The sequence below is a fragment of the Sorghum bicolor genome, chromosome 4, assembly GCF_000003195.3.
Source record: "Sorghum bicolor cultivar BTx623 chromosome 4, Sorghum_bicolor_NCBIv3, whole genome shotgun sequence".
Taxonomy (NCBI): domain Eukaryota; kingdom Viridiplantae; phylum Streptophyta; class Magnoliopsida; order Poales; family Poaceae; genus Sorghum; species Sorghum bicolor.
In genome coordinates, this window is record NC_012873.2 from 10,858,092 (window position 1) to 10,865,759 (window position 7,668).

The following is a 7,668-nucleotide window of genomic DNA, read 5'->3' on the forward strand; positions in this document are numbered from 1 at the left end:
TAACACGGTCACTCCCATGTACACTTGCACTTGTCGATGTCCCAGACGTCAGCTGGTCACCCGGCCTCCTGGTCCGTCAGTCCAAGCCTCACGTCTGTCCTTCACCGCTCTAGGTACATCAGCACGACACGTCTCTACTTGACCTTCACCTCGCCGTCGACCACCGCCTCCGAGCTCCACAGCTGAACACCACGAGCCAAGAGACATGTCGCACACATAGCTTTTGTCATGGTAATGTTAGTCACCAACTCAACCTATTCGTGGATCACGTTGACAACCACTCATCACAAAACGAACCACAAGGGTACTTCTCAACCTTGTGTTCATAGGGTTTTCATAAACTTCAACAAAATTTTGATTCCTAGGGTAGATGAGACCCTGTGGAGAAGTTTGGCACCATTCGGAGTCGTTTCGGGGGTAGACTCAGTTCAATCGCTAATTACTTAGAGACGTTACGCGGAAATTCAATTAAACGAGATAAAGTACCAAACCACGTCAGAAAAATCCCAAACTTGGTGGATTGAACACCCATGACACTAATAAGACTCAGAAAAAGTTTAAGAAATAAAGTACAAACATAGCATAAGGTACACATTTATCATAAATAGATTACATGGCAAATGACAAATAAAATCTAGGCAGCTACTGTTCTTCTTTGTCCATCGTGACGCACCTAGGGCTACGAGCTCTGTGTAATGCTTCGCTCAACATTCCTTATCTTTACTGGATGGTCGTCTACAAAGAGAGACATGTCACCGAACTGGTTAAATTCATGATACACCATCAACTCCGATGGCTTGTTGTTGCTTTCTAGGGAAAACTATATGCTTTGGATGGTCCGTAATTTTCTTCTTATCATTAGGAGAGAGGACCTGCTCAGCATAGAAGACCTATGTAGCGCGGTTAGCCATTATCCATGGACCACCTTTGTAGCCTACCTTGCTTAGATCTAGAACTCTAATCCCATAGTTGTCCACTGTGACATGTTTGTCTTCAACCCATTGACACCGAAATACAGGAATCTGAAATATACCATAGTCTAGTTCCCATATGTCCTCAACGAAGTTAAAGTAAGTTGTTTCCTCACCAGTTCCAGAGTCTAAGGCGTCGCATCGAACACCACTATTTTGTGCCATGCTCTTTTGGTCCTTGGACTTGGTACAGAACGTGAAGCCACTAATGTCATAGGTTTGCCAAGTCGTGACCTGGCGTGATGGCCCAGATGCCAAGACCTTGATGGTGCGATCCACGAGTGTTTCCCCATCTGGAATGTCCTGCTCCCTTAGCCATGAGGTGAACTGATTCTTATGTTCCTTCATTATCCATTCATCTGTGTGCCCATGATTATGTTTTTGAAGCTCTTCAATGTGTAGATGATCAAAGGCTCCATTATCGAGAGCTGATGAAGGACGCTGTGATGTGCTTCGAGGACTGAATTGTAATCTTTTGGGACGTATGATTTCTTTCCCATCCTACCTCTTCCATTCAGCCTACCCTCGTGTCATGACGGAGGCAAACCTATTGCAACCTGGTCTTTTAGGACCCTATTGCAGAATGGACCTCCAGACTCAATGGCCTCTTCGGTTAAGTACCCCTCTACCATAGACGCCTCTGGACGAGCACAAGTTGATACATAGCCATTTAGTATTGACATGAAACGTTCATACGTCCACATCTCATGCAAATACATGGGACCCAAAGCCTCTATTTGTGAAACCAAGTGCACCCAAGGTGAACCATCACATCGAAGAATGCTGGGGGGAAACACATCTCAAACTGTGAAACTGTCTCCACTGCGAATTCCTTAAGAGACGCCAACTCATCACGTTCAATCACCTTCTGTGAGATCCTGTTGAAGAAGTAGTACAACCGTGTAACTACAACCTTTATCCACACTGGGTTTATAACCCTAATGGCAATAGGGAGAAAAGTAGTCAATATGAAATGACAATCATGTGAGTTGTAGTTGGTGAGTGTAAGGTCTTTCATTGACACAATACTCCATATGCTAGAGCAGAATCCAGATGGGACTTTCAATTTCTTCAACCACACACACATCTCATGTTTCTCTTCATTGTTGACGTTGTAGCTTGCTGCCGGGAGGTGGTACTTCCCATTTTCTAGCCTAACAGGGTGAAGTTCTTTTTTTTATGCCTAACTGTACCATGTCCAAGCGTGAATTTAATCCTTCATTTGTCTTGCCCTTCATGTCCAACAAGGTGTCAATTACGCTTTCAAACACGTTCTTCTCAACGTGCATACCATCGATCGCGTGGCGGACATCTAACTCTGGCCAGTATTCCAAATACTCGAAGAAAATTGACTTCTTCTTGAATGTAGCCCCTGGAGTTGGCTTGACATTCTTTCTTGGTTTTCCATCTTTTGTCTTCTTCCCAAAAACAAATTTGAGTTTGCTCACTATGCTGAAAACTCTTTGGCCTTTATTGTTACCTGATGGAGCAGTAGTCTGTAGTTCACTATTATTGTCAAAGTACTTATCCATCTTTTTCAGCCGGTACCTGTGTCCTTTTGATAATAAGCGTCTGTGCCTCATGTACACTATCTTCTTAGATGCAGTTAGGGACACGTAAGCGGTGTCATCTATGCATACCACACAACCAAACTTTCCCTTGAACTGCCCTGATAATGTAAAGAGAGCTGGGTAGTCATTGATCATAACAAAGATAATAGCTCTCAGTGTGAATGATTCTCTGCGGTACTCGTCGAATATTCGAACATCTGTTTCCCACAGTATCTTCATGTCCTGCATTAAGGGCTCCAAGAAAACATCCATATCAACTCCAGGTTGTGTAGGTCCAGAGATAAGGATGGTTAGTAAAAGGTACTTTCGCTTCTGCATCAACCATGGAGGGAGGTTGTAGATGGTGAGGATCACTGGCCATGTGCTGTGCTTGCTGCTCCTCTCAATAAATGGATTCATTCCATCAGTACTCAGTGTGAACCTAACATTCCTTGGTTCATTAGCAAAGTCCTTGTGGTTTTCATTGAAATCTTTCCACTGCTGGCCATCGGCTGGGTGCCGAAGCTTCCCATCGTCTTTGTGCTCATCAGAAGCATGTCAGCTCATAAGTTGGGCATCCTCTGGGTTAGCAAACAAGCACCTCAATCGATCGATCACAGGAAGGTACCACATCACCAAAGCAGGAATCTTTTTCTGCGCATAATAGTCTACTTCTTCCTTTTCTTTGCCGGTGGGTTTTGAACTACTCTTCTAGGTCTTTTGTTGGGCCTTCTTTCGTTTTTTTCCCTTAGGCACAGAGGCAACACACTCTTCCTCTATGTAGTCTTTATTTGTCTTGTACCTACTTGCACCACACTTGGGACAGTTGTCCAAGTCTCTATAATCATCGCCTCGATATAGGATACAGTGATTTCTACAAGCGTGGATCTTCTCAACACCCATTGTGAGTGGGCTGATTAGCTTCTTTGCATAATATGTGTTAGCAGGAACTTTGTTATCCTTAGGAAGCATGTCTGCGATAATGCTTAAGAACGCATCAAAGCCAGCATAAAAAAGACCATATCTAGCTTTGCACACCAACAACTTTAGCACAGACCGCAGCGTCGTGAACTCTTTGGTGCAACCCTAGGACTCATCATAAAAAGGCTCTTCTGCTGCCTTCATTAGGGCCTCCATACCTTTTATGAAGAACACTGATGGATCTTCCGCATGACGACGCAACATTGCCTCTAGAAATTCTGCATCTTCCGCAGCCATGTTAGTTTCGGTGCCATCTTCATTTTCTCCAATAAAACCATGATCAGGAACATTTGGCACAACATGTTCAGTGGCTAGACCATCGGTATTAGGTTGTTGTGTCTCGTGTACGAACTCAAACCCGTCAACAATTCTAGTTATATAAGGCGCAGAGCTACCCTCTCCATGCTTTGTCCAAATCAAGTAATCTTTCATAAATCCTCAACGGACCAGATGAGTAAGGATTTGTTGAATGTCATCAGATACAACAAGATTTCTACAATCCATGCATGGACAATGTATGTGTGTCTTTCTTGTTCTTGAAGCATGGTTTTGAGCAGCATCAATAAACCTCTGGACCTCAGTTATGTATGATGGATCTAGTCTTGATAAATTATACATCCAAAATGACCTCTCCATCACTACCTGTAAAACACCATTCAAATGATCTAAGGGTTTACAAAGGATTTATCTAGGGTTTATGGTTAAGCTTGAGATTAAAGGAAAAAACCTAAGTTACATAATTAAAAAATAATCTAAGTATAGCATAACTATATAAATACATCATTCATTATAAATAGATAGATGATGTGGAAGGTGATAATAAAAAACCTAACTACCATATAATTAAAAAAAATCAACAATTATCTCTCTACATAAATATACAAAGAACACACCATTGGTTTAATCTTGTAAAAACTAGCTAAATTGAGAAGCAAACATGTTGAGAGGCATTATCCAACCATATTAAGCAACCTCATCTAACCATATCAACAAATAAAGACAAGAAGCTAGCTATTCTTCTCTCTCACTCATAAAACATACATACATGTGGATAAATAAATTGAAAAATTTATAAAGAGAGAGGGACATAAATTAGAAAACCTAAGTATAGCATAATTATATAAATATAACATTCATTATAAATAGATAGATGATGTGGAAGGTGACAATAAAAAACCTAACTATCATATAATTAAAAAATCAACAATTATCTCTCTACATAAATATACAAGAACACACCATTGGTTTAATCTTGTAAAAACTAGCTAAATTGAGAAGCAAACATGTTGAGAGACATTATCCAACCATATTAAACAACCCCATCTAACCATATCAACAAATCAAGACAAAAAGCTAGCTATTCTTCTCTCTCACTCATGGTGAAACCCTAGATCCAAAAAGTGGCTCAAATTGAGCTAGAATGAGCAAATTGAGGCAATAGGGACATAAACTAACCTCTTTTAGCAACCTCATTCCTAGAAATGAAGATCAAAACCTCCCCCTTGTATTTTGAGAAATCTGGAATTCCAAAATCGCCCCCAATGGAAGGTGGGTGCGAGATACTATTCTGGTCGGGGAGGAAGAAGGGTATTTATACACAGATAACACACGCGGTTGCTTAAGTCAACCGCCTGTGGTAAATTGTTTCCCTCCATTTACACTGGCGGTTGGCTTAAGTCAACCGCCTGTGGAAACATTTTATCACGGCGGTTGACTTAAGCCAACCGCCAGTGTAAATGGAGCATTTACACTGGCGATTGGCTTAAGTCAACCGTCTATGATAAACGTTTCCACATGCGGCCGAAAATCTCTGACACCGCCCTATTTATACCACAGGCGCGTCGTAACTGGAACCGCCTGTGGTATAAAAAGGGGGCGCCAGCTATGAGCCTGATTCTACTAGTGAACTTAGAACACACTAAATCTTGAATTTGCTTGAATAATACTCCTAGGGACTTCTATCCCAATTTGGAGAAGATAGACTCCACCGAGAGTTATAGAATTCGCTGAGAGTTATAGAATCTGTCTCCAACAGTACATGAGACATTCTCCAATGTATAGCACATTCCAAACACCGCATTGCCACCAAAGCTTCGGCGTCTAGAGGAGAAGATAGATGGTGCAGGCGTCCTAATCCCACTTCGACAACCTCTCCCTTTGCATTTCTCACAACCATTCCAAACCACTCGTGTCTGAGTTAAGATGGAAACACGCATCAAAATTAAGCTTGTAAAAGTTAGTTGGTGGTGGTTTCCATTTGAGTTGATGGTTTGACTTTACATAGAGGGACATGTTCTTAAGCTTCTCCCATTCTATCAACTGATAAAGCACAGAACTGCAAATTTCCGACGTGGTAAGAAAGAAAGACTTTAATAAAATATGATAAACTTTCTCAACTTTAACTAGATTAATAGTTTCAGTTAAAATTCTAAATAAAAGATAGAATAAAATAAAAAGAAAATAAAAACACAAAATAAATAAAATTTAGTAAAATCATAATGAACATGCAAAAAAATGAAGATAAATAAAATTCAAAGAAGATAAAACCGCAAAAAAGATGATGAAAAATAAATACAAGATAAAAACAGAGAAAAGAAAAGAAATAGAAGAAAGTAAAAGAAAACAAAACATGAAAAATAAAGAAAAAGAAAGTGATTAGTTTCAGTAAAAAGAAATGAAGGCAAGATAAAACAAAAGAAGAATAGAAACCACAAGAAGAAAAAGAAACATAAATAAAATAAAATAAAAAGAATAATAACAAAGAAAAGAAAGATAAAGAAAATAAAAAAAGACAAAACCGGGAGGAAAATGAAATGTAGCAAAAACACAAGACTGGATGTGCTCGTTCGTTTCTGAAGGGCCGTATCGCGTCGTGTGGGCCGCAAGCTATCCTCGTGACTCGCGTGGAATCTGCGTGGTGGTCAGCCCAACCGCAACAATGTACACAGGTGGTTCGGTGCGTGACTACCGGCCACCTGGTCCTGGTCGACCGGAAGATTTCTAATTGTTTCTCGGTTCTTTTGCATTCCAGCCTAATGGATGTCATTCCTTGATTTCTATATACCTCGGCCAGACGCTGAGCCATACCATATTACCATATCTATCAATACGTTTCACGTGCAAATTTGGAACAGAAATTTTCAATTATCATTGGCTTTGTTGTTTCAAGGTCATGAATATTTGACATGACCTTTTCTTATAAGTAAATTTATAAGCACTTTTGTTTTCATATGTGTTAAATTCAGCTAAATATTTTTATAAGGAAATGACAGGAACTTTGTTATTCAATTAAGCAAAGAATAGAAAGGCCTTGTTTAGTTCACCCTAAAACCAAAAAATTTTCAAGATTCCTGTCACATCGAATCTTGTGGCATATGCATGGAGAACTAAATATAGATGAAAATAAAAACTAATTGCACAGTTTACCTGTAAATCATGAGATAAATCTTTTAAGCCTAGTTACTCCATAATTGGAATATTTGTCAAATAAAAACGAAAGTGCTACAGTTCCGAAAACCAAAAAAATTTCGCAACTAAACAAGGCCAAAGTTTTACGTACACATGGCATCCTTAATGCCAATCACACCTGTCCTAAGACCGAAATACAAGCCCTTTCCAACCGAATGTGGGCTCACTCGGCCGCGTCTTTGCACTATGTTCTTTTTGGTTGAGAACGCAAGCTGTTATGTTATCTTGTACATATTTTTTAAGATCCTCCTATTTCTCTCCTTCAACGAGTTTCACATTATGTAAATTAATATTCCATTGAACACCCGCGGTCCCCTTTGTTTGCAGCATCATCCCGCCAATCGGCAATGCATGGGGATCCTCCTGTGGGGAAAAGCACACCCACATCCATGTGTGGCCGCATAGGCTATCTAAGCCATTCACCTCCTCTTGCGCGTCAATCTTGATGCATCTTTTTATATTCCTCGATCTCTCCTGTGCCAATATGAAGCCATCGCCGCCGCCCATCCCCGTTCGACGTTGACGGTCCCCACCCTGTCACCTTCAGCTCCGGCGAGCATTGTCTCTACCCCGTCACTTGCAAGCTCCCGTCGGCAGCCTCCTCTACCCCAATACCTGCAGCCCTGGCCGTCATCGTCTCACACCTCATCGCCTCCAGCTTCGGCCATCCGCCGCCCACTCGGCACCTCCAGCTCTAG